Source organism: Tenrec ecaudatus, chromosome 6, assembly GCF_050624435.1.
Source record: "Tenrec ecaudatus isolate mTenEca1 chromosome 6, mTenEca1.hap1, whole genome shotgun sequence".
Lineage (NCBI taxonomy): Eukaryota > Metazoa > Chordata > Mammalia > Afrosoricida > Tenrecidae > Tenrec > Tenrec ecaudatus.
This window is the reverse complement of record NC_134535.1, coordinates 5019539-5040029: the sequence shown is the minus strand read 5'-3', so window position 1 is coordinate 5040029 and position 20491 is coordinate 5019539. Positions and strand designations below refer to the sequence as shown.

At 53.8% G+C, this 20491-nt stretch overlaps 1 pseudogene; it reads right to left on the bottom strand.

Annotated features, from left to right (window-relative positions):
- Window positions 1-12925: 12925 nt before the first annotated feature.
- On the bottom strand, window positions 12926-18835 carry LOC142450620 (fructose-bisphosphate aldolase A pseudogene; annotated as a pseudogene).
- Between the last annotated feature and the right edge of the window lie 1656 nt (window positions 18836-20491).

The following is a 20491-nucleotide window of genomic DNA, read 5'->3' as shown; positions in this document are numbered from 1 at the left end:
CTTTCTCCACAGCAAGCTCTTTATGACTCACTCCACTTAAGTTGGTCATAACTAATAAAAGCATCCTCTGCTTCTTGAGTCCTGGGAATCATCGGTACGTTAGGCCAGGTTGACTAGAGAAACAAATCCAGAAGACATTCATGGGTGTCTAAGAAAGAGCTTTATATCAAAGGGTAATTGTATATCAAGACAACATTTCAGCCTGGTCCTGATCAAGTCCATAAGTCTGACATTAGCATATATGTCCAATACTAGTCCATAAATTCCTCTTCACACTCACATAGCCACTCAAAATTATGCAAAGTGCAGGAAGACCACAGGCCGGCGGGTGAAAATTCTTGTGGATCCGATGCAGTGGAAGTGAAGCATCACAGGCTGTCTCCGCAGGTCTCCACTGCGTGGCGCACTCAGGTCTCCTCCACAGGCAGATGAAGCAGAGAGTGTGACCCACCTCCAGGGAGAAAGAGAGGAAGTTCCCAGAATCCTCATGAGAAGATCACATCCACCAGGAGACATCATCAGGCTGTGACCTGATTGACAGGCTCAACTCCACCCCTGCACTCGATTTATCAAGCTGACATGAAATGATGTAATTACCACAATAGGAGCCCTGGGGGAGTTGTGGGTTACTTGTTGGGCTGCTAACCACAAGGTCAGCAGTTTGAAACCACTAGCCTGCTCTATGGGAGAACGCTGAAGCTTTCTACTCCCATACTGATGTACAGTCTCAGAAAATCCATAGGGGCAGTTCTACCCTGTCCTATAGGGTTGCTCTGAGTTGGAATCGACTCCATGGTCCATGAGAGTGAGCAGCTCAGAACTACATCTGACGTCCAACTGAATCAGGATGCCCGACCAACCTGATGTGTGCAATTTCCTTTCACCCTCCACCTTCTTCCTGAAATCTTTCTTCTTCTAGTTGACCCTGTTTGGGGACACCATCCCATCGCCTTGGTGAGATCAGGCATCAACGACCAGGGATTGAGTGAAAAATAAAGGGCATATCATAAGAGAACACACCCCAAACAAAGATGGCATTTCGGTCTTACAGGACGACACCGGAGCAGAGTTCTGCACGGTGTTTTTTCTCAGCAAAAGGGTGATGGGTAGCCCCTACCTTTTGACGTACTCAGCCTCCTGCCAATGTTAATTGTGCTCTAGAATTCTCCACGGAGGCATCTGTGGCCCAGTGCTGGCCGGCTCTCAGCCACACCTCCACTCGGGGCACTGCTAGGGGACCGAGCTGCATTAAACAACACGATGCAGGCCGCCCCTTCAGCCACTCAACGGGGTGCTTCCTCCACCCCGGCAGCCACCCAATGGTCTCATTCTGAAATAAACTCGAGTTCCCTTCCCCAATCCAACAGGGGCACCATATGCCGTGCAGCTTCCCAGGAGACAAGGACCTGGCCTTTCTCAGAACCTCTCTGGCTGATTCCCTGCAGTCGGAAGGGCCGCTTCCCCAGGGCATGCCTGGACTCTTGTGCTCATCGCGTCTGCACTGACCCTCCGCCTGCAGCCATAAGGAACAGGCAGAGGCGAGAAGGGTGGCCTCTGACAGGAGGTGGGGCGACTCACAGAAGCCCATGAGCTGTGTGCATGGTGGCCACGTGACGGACGCAGCCTGGCGGCCGGATGGTGGCCCGTGAAGATCATTGAGCACGTGGTCCTGCGGCACATGACCACCCTGTGCATGGACCCCAAAAAAGAGCACGCCGAGTGACAATCGGTCAAGAAGAATCACCTGAGAAGACCTCGCTCAACAAGCAAATAGGCAGCAAGCAGGTTTCCCGGGGGAGGGGCCTTTTGCTTCGGCAGCACCACAGGCGTGTCACTGGCTGCGGAGTACTCTGGGCAAGGGTGGACCGAGTGGTGGCCCAGCCTGATGGACAAGTGTCCCCATGGTGGCCCGATGGCGCCTGTAGACGCTGTTGCGATGGTGTCTGTTTCCCTCTGAGTATTTCCACCACAAGAAGCTCTTTGTAAGCAATCGCGTTGAAAACTCAAGCCAACAGAGCCGGGAAAGAGCCAGCGAAGGCAGTCCTCATGCACCAGGAAAGGCGGCTCGCGCATGACCCTCAGGGCCGTGGTCCTCGGGCAGGGAGTCAACAAAAGGAAACAAAACCGACTTCTGTCCGACTCCTGGTGACGCCCTGTGACAGAGGAGAAGCCCCACCCCCACCCCCCCACCCTCCATGGGGTTTCTGCAGCTGGAATCTTGACTAAACTTATGGGCAGTCTCCCCTCCGCTCCAGCCACAGGGAAGAGGGGGAGGGCAGCCGGGGGCAGGGAGGGGGTGCTCAGCTATAGGACTTTCAGTGAATGCCAGTGCTTACCTGGCGCTCCTTCTTGCTGTGGTGATATGCCATCGAGTCGGTCCCGACCCACGTACAGCAGAACAAAACCGCGTGGCCCGAGTCGATGCCAATTCATAGCACCCCAATAAGACAGGGTAGAACTGTCCTCTGTGGGTTTCCGAGACTGGCACTCTTTACAGGAGTAGAAAGCCTCCTCCTCCTCCTCCCTCTAGTGGGTTTGAACTGCTAACCTTGCAGCTGGCAGCCCTGTGATAGGTAGGTTTATTGTGCCAACCTGGCCAGGAGGAGCATGTGGGACTAATCAAGTCTCAGTTTGCTTGAGGGCAAAGATAAATGGCTCTACAAAACCCGCCTCCCTGTCTCTTGCTTTCTGGTGATCAGAGCGTGCTGGCGCTTTGGTGCTGCTGCTGAAGCTAGTTCTCTGCCTCAACCTGTGAGCTACACTACCCGTGGGCCAGGCCAATCCGCGGATCATGTCGCTAGAGCTTGAGGCTCCTTCGAGCCCTGCTTCACCACACTGCTGGTGTGCACATTGCTGTTTCACTAAGCTCCTGAGCTACTGACTGTTAGTGACCTGTCCTGCTGCTTGCTGTCTGTGGGCAGACTCTGCTTGCCTTGCCCCAGGGAAGACCCTGCTGTCTGCTTCCTTGACCTTGGACCCGGCAGCCCATGTGAGTTGAAGGACATCTAGTAGATTAACTCTTCCACGGAAGTGAACCCTCTGTCTTGCTGTGTGGACTAATTAGCTCTTATATTCCTCCTTGCTGTGTAAACCTGTCCTCTCTGTATAATCCTAAGTGTCCTGGTTTCGTTTCTCTAGAGAACCCTGCCCAACAAGCCCCGCAGGCAACCACTGTGCCCCAGGGCTCCTCTGGGTGGGCTGCAAGCACCAGCCATTCGGAGACCGGCTGACAGTCAATTTCATAAGCAGCCAAGGCAGGGCCCAAACCCTGCTGACCTCCCCCAAGGAAGTGGGGTAGCTCCTCAGTTCCCAGCAGAGAGGGCTTGTCACAGGGCGGGGTGCCCGAGGCAGTAAGTAGAACTTGCTTAGGCTACTGCAGCAGTGTCCCCACCTCTCAAACCTCCCTCTCCTCCACCTGCCTGGGCTGTTCCTTCACTCTGGTACTGTCTCCCCCCCACCCCCCACACACACCTAACCCCCCAAGCTTCTTCTGGCCAGCACCTACTCCCACAAGTCTAGGTCAAAATGTTACTCTTGAGGTACCTATTTTGACTCCGCCCCCAATCCCCATCAGGTGTCCTCCCTGAGCGATGCCAAGGTTAAACACCCCGAGGCTGGAGGGGCCACCTCCACCCAGAGGCACCTCGGAAGAAAGGCCTGGTGATTCCCTCCCAAACGGCAACCACTGAAAACCCCAAGAGCGTAGTCCTACACACACACACACACACACACACACACACACACACACACACACACACACGGCGCCTTTCGCCTTCTCTTTTCACCCGTCTTTCTAGACCTTGTCACGATGTGTAGTCTCGGACGATGACTCTCGTGTCACACTTGTCCCTTCCTTTAGAAACTGGGGTGGGCAAACTGCAGCTCTGAGTCATATGCGGCCCCTTCAGTATGAACGTGTGGCTCCGGAGTAAAACTGAACATTTAAAAAGATGCTATTCAGATAACGAGGATTGCATGTGTTTGCAGAAATACACTTACGGCTTTTCAATCGTCCCGAGGGACAGGGTCAGGTCTCCTGTCACAACATTTGCTGACCCCTGGGCTAGACCAGCAACTCCAGGCTGGCGAGAACCGCGGCAGCACGTTTCCCAGGCTGGAAGTCTCCCTCCCTCTTTATTAATCATTTTATTGGGGGCTTACACAGCTCTTATCACCATCCATACACCCATCCATTGTGGCAAGCACATTTGTACATATGTTGCCATCATCATTCTCAAAACATTTTCTTTCTACTTGAGCCTTTGGTAGGAGCTCATTTTTCCCTCCCTCCCTCCCTCCCTCCCTCATGAACCCTTGATAATTTAAAAATTATTATTTTTTCATGTCTTGCACTGTCCAATGTTTCCCTTCACCCACTTTTCTGTTTTCCGTCCCCCTGGGAGGGGGCTATATGTGTGACCAGTTCCCCCTCCCCCCGCCCCCACACCTTCTCCTTACCCTCCTGGTATCGCTACTCTCATTATTGGTCCTGAGGGGTTTATCTGTCCTGGATTCCCTGTGTTTCCTGCTCTGATCTGTGCCAGTGTACATGCTCTGGTCTAGCCGGATTTGTAAGATAGAATTGGGGTCATGATAGTTGGTGGGGGGCGGGGGAAGCATTAAAGAACTAGAAGAAAGTTGTGTGTCTTGTCAGTGCTATACTGCACCCTGACTGGCTCTTCTCCTCCTTGTGACCCTTCTGTCCAATTGTCTACAGATGGGCTTTGGGTCTGCTGGAAGTCTTCACGGGAGCAGGCTGCCACACCTTTTCCCCTTGGAGCAGAGAGGACAGAAATGTCAGTTCCCTTCCATGGCCACAAATACGAGGGAGCTTCAAAAAGTGGGTGGAACCTTGGCAAAGGCCTCACGGAGCGTCTGGTGGGTTTGAACCGCCAACCTTTCAGTGTTAAGCTCACCACTTAACCCAGTGCACGACCAGGGCTCCTCTGGAAGTCAGAGCCCCACCGATTTGTTCACCCAGTGGTGCCTCTGGGTGGACAGAGATGCCTGGTGATTTGCTTCTGAAACGCCAGTCACTGAAAACTCCGTGGAGCTGTTTTCCCTGCACAGGGCCATGCCCTCTCACACCCAGGAGACCCCCAAGCACACACGCAGGCCTCCCCGGGTGGTGGGAAGGGTCCACAAGCTGCTGAAACGTGCAGCACTGAGCCCACTCGCAAGACCAGCAGAAGAAAGGTCTAGCTAGCGGGTTTCTTCTGAACATCTCTGGGTGCACAGCTCTGCCCTGCCACACTGGGGTGGGGGTGGGGTGGAGAGCTGTGAGGCAGAATTGGCTCAGCGCCCCCCAATCAGGGGCTCCACAGAGCAGGCATCTGAGAAGTAAGGGGCTCACTGTGTCAAGGGAGGGTCTCAAACTCCAAGGGAGCCATTGTGAGTGTGTGCAGAAGGGGCCCCGGATGCTGGAGACTGCAGGCTGTGCCTGGGGGGCAGCGGGGCGGCGGGGTGGGGTGGGGGGGTGGGGTGGGGGTGGGAGGAAGTTAAGGGAATAGGGGAAGGCTTGTGCACAGCTGGAGCTAGACCAGCAGACTTGGGGACAGCCAGCCAGGTCCCGGTTGCTAGGCAACAGAGTCCCCTTGGGTTCCGGGTGTTATAATGAGAAAAGCCATATGCAAATGAGTCCAATTGCAATTAGGAGAACAACACGTGGTCTGTCTCTGGGGAAGGGCTGGGAGGCATGTGGGAAGGTTCCCGGTGGCAGACAAAGAATTGAGAGAGAAAGGATTTGGTGTTGTGTGAAAGGGCTGGAGGAGGTGGCGGGGTGGGGCGGGGAGCCCTGGGTCCTGCAGACTTGCTGGTGCTCAGAGCGCCCTGAGCTCTGTGCTGGGAGGCCAGAGCCAGGCCTTGCCCTGGGGGCATCATGGCCACAGAGACCAGAGGAAGCAGGGTCAGCCGCTCAGCAGCTAAGAATCCTCTCCTCCCAGTCCTTGTCAGGTGCCTGCTGCTGGAAATGTCAGGGTTTTGGCCCCCCAGCCTTCTGTGGGGACCGAGGGGACACCCCACGGTGCGTGGCTACCCTTCCCCACAGGGTTGCTTGGCGTTGTAATCACCTTGCCTGGCCCGGGCTTGGTGGTCCCTTATTGCAGCTCCCTGACACAGGGTTTAAGGACCAGGCTACCAATGAAGAGGTGGATGGTTCAAACCCACCAGCTGCTCCACGGAAGGAAGAGGTGGCAGTCTGTGTCCCTCTGAGCTGCTTGTTGATATTAGGCTCTGACCCATGCCGACCCTGTGCGCCACGGAAGGAAGCACTGCCTGGTCCCGGCATCCTCACCCTTGTCCCCATGCTCGAGCCCATTGCCGCAGCTGGGGTCTCAATTCGCCTCCTCATTGCTAGGTGCAAATGAAAACCCTTAGGCCGATACCCTTCCTGACGCGTTACTCTGTCAACCAGTTTTCTATGACTGAGGTTGGAGAGGGTATTGCACTGGTGGGGCCGGTGGAGGGGCTGTAGACAATTGACGTATTTAGGAAACAGGAGCTGGCTACCGGGAGAAAGGAGTGTCCAGAGACCAGGAGTGAGATTTGGTCCACAGCTATGATCGGAACCCGAATCAGAAGACTATATCAGAGGCAAGCAGAGGCCGAGAAGGAGGGGGCAGCATGGAGGAAGGAAGGAAGGAAGGTCCTTGGTCACTCATCACCCTGTCCTCCACCATCCAACCGGACCACAGTCCAAGAACCCACGCCTGCGCCTCAGCCCATGCCCACCAGAAGAATCATAGCAGACGGTCTCATCCCCTCCTAGTGGGCCATGGGGCAAGTCATCTAAGAATTCCTCTAGGTAACCTTACCTTCAAAGTGCTTCCGTATGCCCTTAAACAGGCCACGGAAAAAGAGGGCCATTGCGCTCCGGGGGGCCTCCTGGAACCCTTCCCATGGTGGGGGCGGGTGGCCCTGTGTTTATTTTCCTACCTGGAGGAGCCTGGGACTGTGACCTCACTGGCAACCACCCAGCAAGAATGTACTTCTATTGATTTGCCTCAAGACGGTACCTGCGTGTCCCGGGGCCTAGCCTGGCTGATCATTAGCAGGTGCGGGCCACTCCGTGCATGTTCCGGCTCACCCACTGCAAGGCAGCCAATTAGGCAAACTGGTTCCTTCCCCCCCCATTCCTCCCACCAGAACTCTCTGCTTTTCCTGCTGGGGCTGCGTAAGAAGGTCGGGGAAGAGAGTGATTGGATGATGTGAATTGGTTGTGATTGTGAGCAGGGTTAATGAGGATGGCCAGCCAGTAGGGCATAAAAGGAACCCTCCCTAAAGCAGAAAGGAGGGTTTTCACTGCCAGGAAGAGAGAAGAGCCGGGAGTAGAGGGCTTCCTTTGAGCCCCAGAACCCCTGCATAACAAACCTCCTGGATCCAGAAGATGGCTGTGCCCCAGAGATACCAGAGCAAGACCTTGAGTGGGAGCCTAAGAGCAGTGGACTTCCCAGCCCACAGATCAAAGAGAGTCAAAAGCTCTTGGGCAGGAGGCTGGCTTATGGAGTGGATGCCACTGTGCACTTAATTGGGGGAGCTGGGTTTGCTGACCCACGAGCTGGAGCTGAGAGCCTTTGGGTTAAGGCTTAGAGCAGAGTGGCATACCCTGTGGGGATGTAGTGGCAGCCCTCAACGAGCTTTCTAACTGTGCCTGAGCTAGGCTGAGGCCAGGCTGAGAGGATATGGGCTCAAGAGAGACCTGTCTTGAGTGAACCACTGTGTCCTGGACATTTCTCACCGGAACTGTAACCTGAGAACTTCCTTATTAAGCCCCGGGATCATGAGCATTGTCTGTGAGCTCTGTGTGGTCACTGCCGTGAATTATCTAACCCAGCCAAGAAGTAAAGTGAGTAGGGGGAAAGAGACGGAGGGTGGAGACTTGTCTGACTCAGCTTTGGGAGCCTGAAGAGGTTGGACGTAGCCTCCATGCCTCACAGAGGGCATGCTGAAGAAAGGCAAGCAGGAAGATCAGGCTGGCCAGGCACAGGGACACCAGTTCCCAAGGGATGAGGATGGAGGGATAGTCCTACAACCACAGATCACCCTCCCCCCACCCAAGGTGGATCAGTGTCCTGAGATGCAGATGGTCACTTGTGTACCTTCAAGCCTTTAAGACCCCAGACACTATATCTTTTGATAGCCGGGCACCATCAGCTTTCTTCACCACATTTCATTGTTCACCCACTTTGTCTTCAGCGGTTGTGTCAGGAAGGTGAGCATCATAGAATGCCGATTTAATAGAAGAAAGTATTCTTGCATTGAGGGAGTACTTCAGTGAAGGCCCAATGTTCTTCTGCTACCTTGATACTAAACCTATAAATATATTCACATAGATCTGTTTTCCCAGCCTAATATATAAATATATTTGCATATGTACATATCTTTATCTAGACCTCTATAAATCCCCTTTGCCTCCCAGCTCTTTCCTCTGTTTCCTTTGACTTCCCTTCTGTCCCACTATCATGCTCAGTCCCCACCAGGGTTTCAGCAGTTCCTCTTGATTACATTATCCTTGATCATGCCCAACCAGGCCTCCCACACCCTCCTCACCACCAATTTAGATTACTTGTTGTTCCCTTGTCCCTGGGTTTATAAACACCACTACCTTTCCCCGCACTTCCCCCTCTCCCATGTCCCTGCGGAACTGTCAGTCCCATTGTTTTCTCCTCCAATTATTCATCCAGCCTATCTTATTTACACAGACCTGCAGAGATAATAACACACAAAAAACAAGACAGAGTAAAACCAAGCAACAATATACAACAAAACAACAACAACAAACTAATGATGAAGAAATACAACAAAACACAACAAGAAAGAAAAGCTTGTAGTTAGTTCAAGAAATGTTTGTTGACCTTTAGGAGTGTTTTCCAGTCCAGTCTGTTGGGGCACCACGCCCTGGCCCCAAAGTCTACCTTCAGCATTCCCTGGGGACCTCGACGTTCCATTCCCTTGCTGTTCTGTTGTACCCCCTTAATGTTTTGCCTCGGTGTGGCGGGACCGATCGGGTGCAATTCCCACACTGTGTCTCTGGTGTTGCCCCCTATAGGGCTATGGGTCACTGAGGGGCGTCATGTTTCATAGTGGGGTCAGCCGAGTGGTCCTCTCTGTCCACTAGCTACTGTAATTAGGAACATCGTCCTCACAGCCTGTCCACCAGGATTCTTAAAGGTGGCATTACCCCAAACCAAACCCATTGCCACTGGGTCGATTCCAAGTCACAGCGACCCTGCACAGGCTTTCCAAACTCCCTGTCTTTACAGAGCCCACGGCCTCATCTCTCTCCCTTCTTCATGACATCACTGGCAGTTTGAGCTGCTATTGTGGCTGCTGTCGAAATCCCAGTCACCAAGGGGCTCCCTTGTTCTTGGTGATGCTCGACATCACCAAATGTGACCTCCCTTCCCAGCAATTGGTCCTTCCTGATGAAGTGTCTAAAGTGAGTGAGCCCAAGTTTCGCCAGCCTCGTTTCCCAGAGGCGCCCTGGTTGTGTGTCTTCTAAGACTGGTGAGTTAGTCTGGGTGGACTAGAGAAACAAATTCATAGACACTCATATGTGTGTAAGAAAGAGCTTTATATACAAGAACAGTTGGATATTGAGAAAACATTCCAGCCCAGTCCAGATCAAGTCCACAAGTCTGATATTAGCCCTTATGTCCGATACCAATCTATAAGTTCCTCTTTAGACTCACGCAAACACATGCAATGACGCTGAATGCAGGAAGATCACAGGCCAGTGGGTGGGAAGTCTTGAGGATCCAGTGGTGCTGTAAGCATCTCATGGCTCCTCCAGCTCCAAGGGCTCTGGCTGGCGTCAGAGTAGCTTCATGTGGCTTCTCGTCAGAAGTGTCTCATGGGGAGTGAGCCTGCGTCCTGCCTCCAGTAAGCTATTTATCTCCTTAGCACCTCCAAATGAAGTCATCAAGCTTCTATCTGATTGACAGGCTAAACTCCACCCCTTCACTCTTAATCCCCTCAAATTGACAACAGATTATATAATGACCACAACTGGTTTCTTCAAAGGTTTGGAAAGCTCCTTTCTTCTGCTGGGCCATGGTGCACTTGATATTCTACATCAGCACAGCACAATTATAGTTGTTGGATCTGCTTCTAGCCAGCCGTTGCTCAGGGTTCATTCTCCCGGTGTCTTGCTGCAGGTGGGCTGCCCTAAGCTGGGGACAGAGGTGACCTGAAACATCAGAGATGGTGAGTGATGAGAAGGAGCAGTGGCAGAGACAGCATGACAGCAGAGGCAACAGAACCAGAAGCCTTGCAAGAGACAGCATGGTAGGCTTCCTGGAGCACTGAGGGAGGAAACGGAGCACCTTGGGGAAGGATGGTCCTGGTAGAGTGGCGCACCTCTGAGCACCTATGCATGGAATTAAAGAGCGTGTAGCACCACCACAAGTAGAGCAGAGGCTGGACTAAGGAGCCAAGGGCCAGGAAAAAGCCTGACTCTGGACATGGTTGAGAAGTTGTCCTGACCGAAGAACTGTATCCTGAACATTCTTGATCCTGAATTGTAACCCATTACTTCTCTAATGAACCCCATCTCTGTGAGTGTGGTCTGTGAGGCGACTGCAATGAATGATTGAATCCAGAATCCATAAGAAGGTCAGAAAGAGAAAGGATGCCTGACGTTTATCTTCTAGGAACCAGCCTTTGGCATGAGTTTGTGATATCTTCTCCTTGCTTATGAAGACAAGAGCTCAAGCAATGCATTGCATTCAGCAAATCTGCTGCCCACGACCTCTTTAAAGTGTTAAGAGGAGGGACGTTATTTTGAGGATGAAGGTGAGCCTGACCCTGTTGTCTCATATGCATGTGAAAGTTGGACATTGAATAAAGAAGACTGAAGAAAAATGGGCGCATATGAATGACGGTGTTGATGAAGACTAGTGAAAGGACCGTGGACCCCCAGAAGAACAAACAAATCTATCTTGGAAGAAGTACAGCCAGAATGCTCCTTAGAGGCAAGGATGGTGAGACTTCATCTCACATACTTTGAACATGTCAGGGAAGGCCAGTCCCTGGAGAAGGACATCCCTCTTGGTAAAATAGAGGGCCAGCGAAATAGAGGAAGACCTCACGAAGAGAGATTGACATGGTGGCTGCACCAGTGGGCTCAAACAGAAGAACAATTGTGAGTATGAGGCAGGGCCAGGTGGTGTTTGGCTCTGTTGTTCATAGGGTCGCTGTGAGTTGGAACAACTGGACAGCACCTGTGTTAGGCAGGGTTCTCTAGAGAAACAAAACCAGGAAACTTATGATTTTATATATGTAAGAGGATAGGTTTATGCAGCGAGAAGGAAATATGACAGTAGGACAGGACAGAGGGTTCAGTTCAACTCACTTTCGTGGAACAGTTAATATATTGAAAATCCTTCAACTCACATGGGCTGCTGGATCCAAGGTCAAGGAAGCAGACAGCAGAGTCCTCCCTCAGGCAAGGCAGGTAGATTTTGCCCAGAGGCAGCAAACAGCAGGGTGGATCAGCCACAGCCAGGAGCTCGGGAGCTTAAAGAAAAAGAGCTGGATGGGATATTGAACTCAAGCAATGCAAAGCAATGAGATCCACCAGCATCAAGCTCTAGCAATGTAGCAGTGTGGTGAAGCAGGTCTGGAAGGAACCTCAGTCTCTAGCAACACGATCCACAGGTTGGCTGTCCTACAGGTAGTGTAGCTCACAGGTTGAAGCAGAGAACTAGCTAAAGCAGCTGCATACTGGTCTAATCACCAGGGAGCAAGAGAGGGAGGGCAGGCCTTGCAGAGCCACTTATCTCTCTGTCCTCTCATCAATCTGCGACCTGATTGATACCACATGTTCCTATTGGCCCGGTTGGCACAATAACCTAACTATCACCACACCTGATAATCATCTATAAAGCGAAGGGGCATCAGGTGGCCCCACTGTGCCATTTTTCTGTAGGACCATAAAGTGCCAAGGCCTCAAACTTTAAATGGGCCAGGGCCAGGTTTGGTAAAAATCAAAACAAAAAAAAACAATGGACACTTTGGGTGGTTTCTTATGCTTTGAGTTTCAGAGCAACTCAGTTCCATCCAAAAGATTCTAACCTTTTCTCAGCTGAACACTTCAGAGCCCCATGAACCAAAAGAGCAAACCAACCATCGAGTCAGTTGCGACTCATAATGACCCACTACAGGCTTTCAGAAAAGGTACATCTTCATGGGAGCAGCAGATAGCCTCGTCTTTCTCCCATGGGGCTGCTGGTGGGCTTGAACTACCGACCTGCTGGTACCAGCCCCATGTCTAGCCCACAGCCCCACCAAGGCTCCTAAAGAGTCCCTGGTTCCCAGAAACTAGGACGCCTGACAGCCAGAGAAAGGAAGGCTTCCAAGCTGAGCTTTCATGCCTCTGGTTAACCAGCTCGAATCATCTCGAACCTTAACACGGCGAGGGCTGGATTCAGATCCCAAACCTCAGCCCCCAAAGCCAGCTTACCGCTGTGCTTAAGACGTGGTCCCTTGGTGGTCTATTCTGGACATCCCTTGGGAGAGGAGTGGGCGGACACAACCCACATGGTGAATCAATCGCCTCTCGTGAGTTTCGATCATGTGGGGGAGGGAATCGATAGCTCCAGAATCTGACATTGACCATAAAACAACATCTTTTCCTGACTTGTACCCCTGGCTTAGCCTCCTGCCCGAAGGTGCCCAGTGTCCTCCCTTGGTGGGCCTGGCCGTCTCCTGAAAGCCTCCTAGCTCTGCTGCCTTCGCTGTCACTGTGTCTGCCACTGCCCCCCTCACCCCACCCCACCCAGGACCACCACCTGAACCCCTCTCTCTCTTTAATGATGGACTTCCCAAGGCCCAGGACTGAGGTCTCGGCACGCTCGTCTGGTTTGATGAGAAGCCAATGGCTCCTTTTTCTGGTCGTCCTTGCCACTAAGTCTAACCTGGACCATGGTCAGTCTTCGTACTGCCGACTCCGCCTCACGGCCACCTGTGTGCCGGGTGTAGAGCAGAACTGTGCTCTGTACAGTTTCCTTTCTAACCCCCCGCCCCCGCCTCAAATCGTTGTTTATCGGCAGTGAGCTGGAAAAGGCGATGCAGTTAGCAAACACAGACAACACCGCACACCACTGTCACAAGGGCGGCGAGAGTGAGAGGAAAGCGCGGCCTGGAGCCCAGGAGGTGTCCTCCCATCAAGAGGTGGGCATGGGAGGGGGCGGGGGGCCTGGAGTGTTGACGGGGCAGCCTCACACCAGCTCCATGTAGCAGGCATGGTTAGGGATGACGAGGGACTCACTCGCTGGCTGCGGCCCCAGCCTAACCACTTGCAGTGTACTTTGCTTGGCAGGCGAGGTTGTTGGCCAGGACTTTCCTGGGCTGCCTTTAGGCTCTCCTTCTTGCCGTCCCCACCCCCCCACCCCCCGCCCAGGCCTTCAGGGCAGATGCCTACAGGGCTGGCCCGTAGGAGAAGGTCAGGGCCCATGGCTTCAGCAGGGGGCACTTGATGGTGTTGAGGTTGATGGACGTTCTGGCCTCCAGACAGGAAGGTGACTCCCATAACAACAGGGGGCACAGTGCGGTGCAGCGCGGTGACAGTTGCCATGGCAATCTTCTCGTGTGAAAACTGTGTGCAGGCATGGCGGGGGGTGACCATATTGGGCTTCAGCTAGGTGCCTTCCAGGTAGACGTGGCGGTCATTCAGGGCCTGTGGACGGCAACCAGCACCTTCTCAGTGTCATGTGGCAGTGCTTCAGGTCATGGTCGCCCTCGGGGAGGATCTCAGCCTCCACAACGGGCACGATGCCATTCTGCTGGCAGAGGCTGGCACAACGGGCCAGCATGTTGGCATTTTTCACGATGGCGAGGGCTGAAGGGTATGTTCGCCGATCTTCAGCACACAGCACCATTGGCAAAGTCAGCGCCATCTTTCTTGTACTGGGCACAGCGCTTGGACACCCCGTCCAGCCCTAGGGTGGTGGTCTCGCCGTTTGTTCCTGCCAGGGGCACCACACCCTTTTCAACCTCGATGCCCACGATTCCGCCCTTGGATTTGATAACTTGGGGAACAGGGAGCCAGTCATCCGCCTTCTGCTAGAGAGGCTCATGGAAGAGGGTGACGCCCCCATGGCAGGGGTTCCCCCGGTCGTCAGCGGTCAGCAGCAGCTGCTAGGAGAAGCGGCGATTCTCTTCGGTGTTCTCGGTCCCAATGGACTGCAGCCGCTTGGCAATGCTACCAGTGGACGCATCTGCAGTCAGGAGGCCCTTGCCCGGAGCTGCAATGCGATGGGCAATGTCCAACTTCTGCTCTGGGGTGAGTGCCAGGTATGGGTAGGCATGGTGGCAAGTTCCTTCGTGGAGGCTGAAGGAGCGGCAGCCGGTGGAATCAGCAGTGAGCCGTGCTGCTCTGTACAGTTCTCAATGGCTATCAGACAAGGTCACCAGACTTGTCTTCCAAGGTGCTTCTCGATGGACTTGAACTTCCCCCAGGGAATGTGACTGTGACCAGGGCTTTTCAAACCCAATGCAAGACAACGACCAAAGAACAGGAGCCTTGGTCACACAGTGGTCATTCTTTGGGCTGCTAAAGGCAAGATGAGTAGTTCAAAACCACCAGCCCCTCCGAGGGAGAAGGACAAGGCTTTCTACTGCTGTAGTGGAACCCGTCCAGGTCTGCCGGTGCCTCTCAATTCTCTACACATCTGCACCCTTTTCTGGCCATCCTGGCCACGGAATCTTAGCTGGACCATGATCCCTCGTGCTAACATGGACTCAAGCCAAGCCAAGCGAGAGAAGAAGGTAGCCCCTGAGTGTGTCAGCGCATGTGTGCATGTGTGTGTGCGTGCACACACAGACACACTGAAAGGACACCGGCCGCTGAGCGCAAGGTGTTTGGTTAGGGCTCAAGGGATTGTGGGAAAGGAAGGCGGTGGAATTAGCTGTTGATGCAGGAGGTGTTTGAAATGTCAGCTCTCAATGGGAACGGGAAGGCATGGCAAGGATGAAAAATCACTCCTCTAGAATATCGGCATTTATCATGCCCCCTTGGGCAAACACCGCGCAGACCGAGAGAGCGCCACGAGCCTCTCTTGAGAGGAGACCCTTTATGCCCAGAGAGATGGCGTCTAGTCTGATGTCAGGGTTACTAAGGAAACGGGGCGGGCTTGTGGCCCGCAGAGCAAACAGACATATGGAACGCGGGTAAATCATTAATTCATTAATATGATTATTGATGAGAGCTGGAGCGGCTTCCTTACCCGTTCTTGACTCAGCCCTCAAACGTCCTCTTTCATCGGAGAGCAAACACTCCCGCGGCCACTCCATGGAGCACTGGGCACCCCCATCCCCTCCACCCCCTCCCAGTGCCTCCATCTCTAGCCAGGGTGCCCTCTCAGACAGTTAAGGGATCAAAGAAAGTGGAGAGCCAGGCCAAAAGGAGGGGTACCGGTGAGTTTTGGGGTGCTTCTGGCTGTCTGCTTCTTGGTCGGCACTGCGGTTTTGCTAGTGACTTGAAAGGTGTGGGGGAGACTTTGACTCCACCACGAAGCCTCTTTCAGCCCTTCAAACAGCTCCGAGAGGCCTGCTCACGTGGCCCGAGCCACAGATTTTGGCAGTGGCCTGACTAGGCATAGGCAGAGGGGCAGGACTTGGACAGACTTGGGAGGGGTGGGATGGGATGTTGAGGGGGTTTATGGAGGTGGGCTAATGCAAGTCCAGGAGCAAACCTACCAGGCACCTGCCCATGGCTAGAGGGTGGGCCTCTGAGGGTACAGCCAAGGCCAGAAGTGCGCCCCCAGACATGCTGCGGCAACACAGGGGGGGGTCTCCCTTCCTAGTATTTCAGGTGGGGCTGCTGACTCAGCTTTTTCTCCTGTAACCACCACCCACCACCCAGTCTGGGAGGGTGGGGGGTCCCCATGAAGATGAGCTGTCCAAAGCAAATTATCCTCCCTTGTGACCTCGGACCCCCAGTTCAGACTCCCGCCCTCCCTCCTCTACCTGGTCCTGGCCCCTGGACTGCAGATACCCACCCCAGAGTTTGCCCAGTACCAGCCCACTTGATGGGGGCAGCCAGGTCTGGGGGCAGGGATGCTGATTGAGGCATATGAGCTGTCTGCAGGAGCCCCCTGGAGCTGCAGTCCTCTAGCTGTGTGACCCCCACAGGCTGCCCCCCCCATCTGTGTGCCCCGACCTCCTCACCATAAGTCAGGATGGTCCCCACACCTCCTTGGAGGGTGGGAACAGCAAGTGAGAGTAGATTTCTGGGAAAAGTTGGGGCTACAGCAGCCAGGGAAACAGGCCAGCCCAGTCAAGGCTCCGGACCCCCTGCCCCAGGTCTCATAGGCCTCCAGAGCCCCCACAGAACTTTCAACTTGTAGGGTTCCCCCAGAGTCCCCCAGTCCTTCAGACAGAGTGCTGGTCGCAGTTTCACTGCTGGCTGACTGAGCTTGGGGGGTTGCTTCTTGGGGCTGGGAGATGGAGGGCGGCAGGGAGGGGGAGGTGAGTATAGGGCCACTGGGAGGGGAGGAAGCAGCATGTGGAGAGCTTTGGGGACCAGGAGATGGACAGAGGGAAAGCAGTTCCTGTGACAGGGCAGAGGCAGGAAGCAGGGAAAACAGCCTGGAAGAGGTGGCTCCCCAAGGGGGCCTTGAAGAGGTGGAAAGACGTCTCACAGAAGCTGGTGGCATGTACGGGAAAACTGGGCTGCTAACAGAATGGGGGTCTCTTTGCGCCTGCCCGGCTGCTCTGTGGGAGAACAAGGTGGGGGGGGGGCGTCTCCTTCTATCCACCCTGTCCTCTAGGTCGCTGAGAACCAGAAGGACTAGACAGCACATGGTTACAACAGAAGCAAGGTCCCCCGGGGCCCCAGCCCCATCAGGAAGTACAAGGAAGGACCAGTGCTTTACCAAGACCCCTCCCCGCCTGCCCCCCAGCTCCTGTCCCTGACCCTCCAGGCCTGTCTAGGTCTCCAAAGGACCCTTGGGTGACATAAGTAGCATGTACTCACCTGTGAACCTTCAGGAAGTCTGAACCCACCCAGAGTGGTGACAAGGAAGAAAGGTCTGGCAATCTGTTTCCTTCAAGATGATGGCCATGACTACCTGGTATGTCAGTTTTATGCCACCAGGTGTGGGGCTTCCAGGGCCCATAAGCCCCTCAACAGTAAGGAAGGAATCTGATTTTGTTTCTTCTGCGTCTGGCAAGTGGGGAGGGCACAGCACAGCCCTTCAGTGAGCTTCCCTCTCTGGCACTGTGGGTTAAGCATTGGGCTGCTGACCACAAAGGTGGCAGCTCAAACCCACCAGCTGCTCCTTAGGAGAAAAATGAGGCTGTCTGCTCCATGAAGATTTGCAGTGTCAGAAACTTTAGAGCAGCGGTTCTCAACCTGTGGGTCGTGACCCTTTTGGGGTCTCAAACGACCCTTTCACAGGGGTTGTCTGATTCATAACAGTAGCAAAATGACAGTGATGAAGTAGCAATGAATATGATATTATGGTTGGGGGGGGGTGTCACCAAACATGAACTGTATGAAAGGGTCGCAGCATTAAGAAGGTTGAGGACCACTGCTTTAGAGGGTCTCTAAACAAACAAGCACCCTGCACCCAGGCTCACCCTCAGCCAATGGGCACACAGGTTAGGAGCAGCCACACACTTGTCAATAGGCTCTGAGATTTGGGGACAGAGACTGGAATCCTGTCTGCAAAACGGGGCCCCTGGTGCTGCCGGCCAGACCCCAAACCAAACGCTCAGCAGGAAGCGGTGGAGAACAGGAGTTGCGAGGTGGGCCAACCCCAGGGCCCCTCAGGGGCAAAGGACAGAGTGTGGAGCACCCCCCAGCCACCAAGAGGAGTGCATGCTGGTTGGTGCAGGCAGCCACGCAGACGAACCCTGAAAACACCCTGCTGAGTGAAGAAGAGTCAGACACCAACCCGTGCAGGATCCCACAGGTTTCTAGAACGGCCAACTGCATGGACCAAACCCTCTGCACTGATGAGGCGGTTCTGACTAATAGCCCTCCCACTTCTCCCCATGGAGCATCTGGCGGTGAAGATCAGAGAGGAGGGTGCCATGTCCTACGGGTCGCTATGGGTAGGGATAAACTCCACGGCTGTGGAGCTGGCTGTGTATCGTGCTCTTTGACTAATGCCCTGAAGGCTACTCCTGAAAACGTTTTGGTCCCTGGAGGCTCGAAGGGTTAAGGTCCATGACTAGCCCAAAGGTTGGTGCTTCAAACCCACCACAGGGCGCGCTGGAACACAGGCGTGGCCATCTGCTTCAGTAGACATGGCTGCCAGGAAAACTCTAGGAGCGGTTCTACTGAGTCATGGACCAGGTGCCCTGGGTCAGCACCAGTTCCGTGTGTGCTGCCCACCAGGTCCCCCTGGGCGCATTCTCAGAACTTGAGCTATTTCAGAATCATCAAATGAGTGATTTCAAAATCAAAAGCCTGGCTCTGGCCTTTATTGTTGTTAGGTGCCAATCAGTAAGGTAAGCATGGGCTTCTTTGTGCTTACTTACTAGTCCTTTCACCACATCAGTGATTCTGCACCTGTCTCTCTCCCATCCTCACAGCACTTGCCGACAGAACCAGTCTCTTGCTCCCGTGTACAATCCCTGGCGGGGACAGAGGACCCAGTCAGCAGGGGACTGACTTCCTGCATACTCAGTTTATCATCCTGCCAGTCTTGTCCTGGGACTGAAATCCTTCATGGGGGTGTTTTGCACATGCTGTTGTCAGGGAACACCAAGTCGGTTCTACCCACAGCGCCTCGATGCTCAGCAGAACGGAACCCCGGCTACCCTGTCCGGAGCCGTCGCACCATTGCCCTCACATTTGAGCCTTGGTGGCCGCCACTGTGTCCGTCATCTCGCTGAAGGGCTACCTCTTTCTCGCTGTCCCTCTGCCGTACCAAGCCCGATGTCCTCTTCCAGGGACTGGTCTCTCCTGACAACCTGTCCAACGTTGGTGAGGTGAAGTCTTGCTGGTTTTTTCCCTCAGGAACACTCTGGCCAGACTTCTTCCAAGACAGATCTGTGTGTCTGTGTGGCAGACCACGGTACTTTCACTAGCCTCTGCCGGCACCAGCATTCAAACACCTGGATTCTTCTGCGGTCTTCCTCATTCACGGCCCACCATTCTCGTGCATGCGAGGTGATGGAAAACACCAAGGCTTGGGTCAGGCACACCTTAGTTCTCGAAATAACCTCCTTGCTTTTCAACACTTTGAAGATGTCTTGTGCAGCCTATTTACCCCGTGCAACAGAAGAGCTTAATAATGGTTAAGTCCTGGTATGTAAAAATGTGCTCCGGGGACCCCCAGGGCTCATGCACATGCCAGATGTGCTACCCCAGCTATGTTATTTAGATCAGGTATGTTTGTTCTTCTGGCGGCCTATGGGACTTGCAGTATTCTTCGCCAGCACCGTCATCGAAACACATCGATTCTTCTGCGAAGGCCTCGTCACGCCCAAATGTCCATAGAAACGGGCTGTCTCCGCCCGCTCCTCTCACCTAGCTCCCTGCTTTCCCATGAGCTCACCCTGTTCATCAGAGAAGCACACTCCAACCTGTGCCCCCAGGTTCAGCAACAAGACCTCCACCTTCTCGTCTCCTGCTCATCAGGCCAGCAGCACAGAGCACGGTAAACTGAGGCCAGGACCCCAAGCTTTCGGCATCCAGGTCCCCACATTCCAACCTAGATTACTGGCGTTCCCGCCATTGTTCCCTCCCCGAGGAGATTCTTCCGTGGGGAATTCGCCCTCACACGACATGAACGGGCTCGCTTTATATCAGGAGACTGGATTTTAACTGACAAATTGGACAGGTTCCCTAAGGCAAGGGTTACTAAGCTATGTCATCTTCACTAGACATGTGATTTATAATATTATTCCTCCGAGCTCCCCAGGAATGAAGACCCGGCTCCGGAAGGAGGGCAGCTGTCTGTCTGTCTTGACCCCACCCCACCCCCATATACAAATATGGCCCTCAAAAGTCTTCCCTGGCATACAAACAGAGACCTACAAATCAAAGTTCAGCCTGGCCAAGGGAACTTAATTGCATTCAGCCTAAAATATCTGTTCAGTTGTGAAGCACTTAACATTCAGGGCAAGGCAGGAGGAACCCAGAGCTAGCATTTGGAGGTGTCTGGTTTAGTCCCTGGTGCCATAGAGGTACAAGGTCAGCAGTTCGAAACCACCAGCCGCTGCATGAGAAAAAGATGAGACTTTCTACTTCTGCGAAGCGGTAGTCACGGAAACCCACAAGTGTAATTCTACTCTGTCCTAGAGTCTGACTCTGAGTCGGCATCCACTTGATGACACTGAGTTATTAGTTAACTGTTATGGGACCCCCTGGTAGTGTAGTGGTTATGAAGGGGGCTGCTAACTGCAAGATCAACGGTTCAAAATCACCAGCCGATCCTCGGTGAAAAGCAGGGCTTTCTACTCCCGTGAAGAGTGACATCTCCGAAACACCCCGGGGCAGTTCTACCCTGCCCGGTAGGGTCGCTGTGAGTCAGCATGG